The 2,941-nt window shown below is 37.2% G+C and overlaps 1 protein-coding gene across 1 annotated transcript in view; it reads right to left on the bottom strand.

The window, feature by feature from the left end:
• LOC128250243 (uncharacterized) overlaps nt 1-2,941 on the bottom strand; it is a 449,636-nt gene that overhangs the window by 253,014 nt on the left and 193,681 nt on the right. The gene's annotated exons all lie outside the window — the stretch shown is intronic.

The raw sequence follows: 2,941 nt of genomic DNA, 5'->3' as shown, positions 1-2,941 counted from the left end.
AATAATAATAATAATAATAATAATAATAATAATAATAATAATTTTCTTATGGTTTCTTAAACATTCTCTAAAACAACCCTATGTACAAAACTAAATATATGGCTCCCTAGGCATAACACCAACATGAACTTCTAACTTGTCTCTTGAGGCTTCTTGGTGAGACTTGGAGCCAACTTGTACAATACAAAGCAAAAGTCAAACATAAAATAATAATGATAATTTCTTCCTCTAGATTATAAGAGAAAACCGAGAACATTGAAGGGTTGATTGTGCTTATAAAGGTTTCTTATACTGGTATACATGGGAAGCATTTAAATAAAGAGAAAAGGGGATAATGATTCATTAAGTCAAACCCATATCCCATCGACTTATCCCATCGACTCCATAAAAAGTGAAGTAAAGGCAACCAAAGTGAGATTGGGAATCCGAATGCAAGGTGACGTAACAAGTTGCTCGCAAAGTATTCTAATTTGCTTTATGTCAATTCTTGATTGGTAAAACCACCACCCGAAACCTTCAGCTATTATTAAGCTATTATTAAGCGATATTTCATCCCGTCAGGTGTCACTTTTAGATTTTAACCTGTATTACAGCGAGTTTTTGTTTACTAATTGCATGGATAACCTCGGTTATCATTCTATTTCATATGTGAGACATTACTGTATCTATTTTCTTGCACATCTTAGTGCTGAAGTATACTACGTGTATGTGAATAAGGTTGATCAGAGTGTTTACCCGTGCGTGTGTGTGTGTGTGTATTTACGAGTGTGCGTTAGAGTATTCTGTAGTTTCTCAGAAAGTTCCGTATTTTCAGAATTGTTATATTGATGAATTTGTTATAGCTTTCTCAATTCAAGACAGCGATAAGGAAAGTTATATGATTAGAAGAAATATTCTGAGCATTACCTTCACGTCACTTTTTTTAATTCATTTCGGATCTAGCCAGATATCAGTGATATCGGAGACATCCGGCATGCCGCTGCAACCAGCCTAATTAAATCCGGCGTGTTACCAATCCGAGTGGTGTCGCTGGTAAGTCGAGTGGCCAAAGTACGTGGACCTTGTGATCGCAATACATGGTCCAGCCTAAACAAAATCACGCGAAGTCCATCTGTGGCTGACGACGTCGACGATTTTGGAATATTTCATCCAATATGGCTTTCCTTTTCGCTAACAGATGATAGGGTGTGATTTGAAAATATATTAGTTGCTATTTCTACCAAGCCATTTGAGAACGTAGAACTTGAACAGTAACCCGATTCCTGTCCTTTCGTTCGTTTCGCTCTGATCAACTATAACTACGTTCAAACAGAATCCAGTCGTGGCCATTCAGGTTGTATCGGTATTTTGCGGACTATATTATTCAATGTATTTTTTCCCTACTTAATATGATATGTAGCTGTTTGTGAGAGAGTTTGCTGCTAATTTTTAAAAATAGGTTTGTCTAAGCAGGAAGGAATTAGTAGGGACAAGAGAGAGTTTTCCTCAGACCGGAATCCTGGTCTAAATATTTGCAATAAACTGGACTCTGCTAAAGAGAACCCAAGACCAGGTAGATGCGTTAAACAAGATGGTTAATTTAATCTATCACCCCACCCAGGAATAGGAACTATCTCTCAGACAGGCTTCCAAACAATTCCCATTTATCAAATTTCACTCGCACGATTTTACTCGACACAAGTCTAAGGTATAAGATACCTGCCCAAAATACGACACTTTGGAATCAAACTCAAGCAGGCAGCCATATATGCAGTCATTTTATCAGGTCAAGTAAGCACAGAGGATTTTCCTTTTGCGGTCTCCCATATTGTTGTTGTTCTTAATTAGCCTGTGAGAGGTCCTGGTTGACCTAATAGACCCGATATATGATCAAAGACTTTGCAGTTTTGCCCATCACCTGTTTTTATATTTCCAGGTCTACACTCTACGATGTTTTCATTGTTTTTCTTCTAAGAATTTATGCTATGATTTCAGAGAGACTCAACTGTTATTTCTACCAAATCGATCAAGAGTCTACTGTTTGGTTCGATGGATTTGATCATTATATCGTTTAAAGTTCCAAATTAATAGCTGTTATTTTAATTACGACTTTTTCCCGCCAAAGATATCAACAATCTCCATATTGTTAACATGGCTGTTGGGGAGAAAAGTTGTGATTAATCTAACATCCAATAAAATGAAACTTTATAATTAAAATAAGGATTTTTTGGTGCTAATTTCTCTGATGAAGTTATTGAGGAATGTTAAAACGAATTCTATGTTGCGTTTTTCTATTACATTGAAAACACTTGCAGTACTTGTTGTTGTTGTTTTTGTTGTTGCTGTGATTGTTAGTTTTTGTTGTTTTTGCTTTTATTAGCGTTGTCCTTGATGCTGTTGTAGCTGATTTTATTAGGTTTTATTGTTGATTCTCTTGTAATTGTTTTTCTCGTGCCTTTATCATCATTGTTGTTAGTATTGCAGTTGGTGGTAGTGGCGGTGGTGGCGCTGCTGCAGTTTTTTTGTTTGTGATGCTAAAGTGACAGCGTTTTATAGATATTTTTGTTATTGATGCTACGACGGCTGTTAGTGTTGTTGTTTCTATGGCTATTGTTGTTAGCTTGCTTGATGTGTGATATTAATGATAATGATGATGATGATGATGATGATGGTGGTGGTGGCTGTGGTGGTGGCTGTGGTGGTGGTGTTTGTGTATCTCGAGTTTTGTTGTGTTTGAATATATTGATCTTGTTATTGTCAATGTCACATTTTTATCTCTTCCACTGCGTTTGTTGCTGCTGTTGAATCTGACGACAAAGGTGAGGATGACATTGACAAGGTCGGAGGTGAAGACGGTGAGGGTGATGAAGAGGGGGAGTATGACGGTGAAGATTGTGATAGGCTATGATGAGGATGGTGGTGGTGGTGGTGGTGGTGGTGGTGGTGGTTTTGGTGATGATGG

The sequence above is a fragment of the Octopus bimaculoides genome, chromosome 20 (genome assembly GCF_001194135.2).
Source record: "Octopus bimaculoides isolate UCB-OBI-ISO-001 chromosome 20, ASM119413v2, whole genome shotgun sequence".
NCBI classification, from domain to species: domain Eukaryota; kingdom Metazoa; phylum Mollusca; class Cephalopoda; order Octopoda; family Octopodidae; genus Octopus; species Octopus bimaculoides.
Note: the sequence above shows the minus strand (reverse complement) of the source record. Positions and strands in the feature narration are given on the sequence as shown.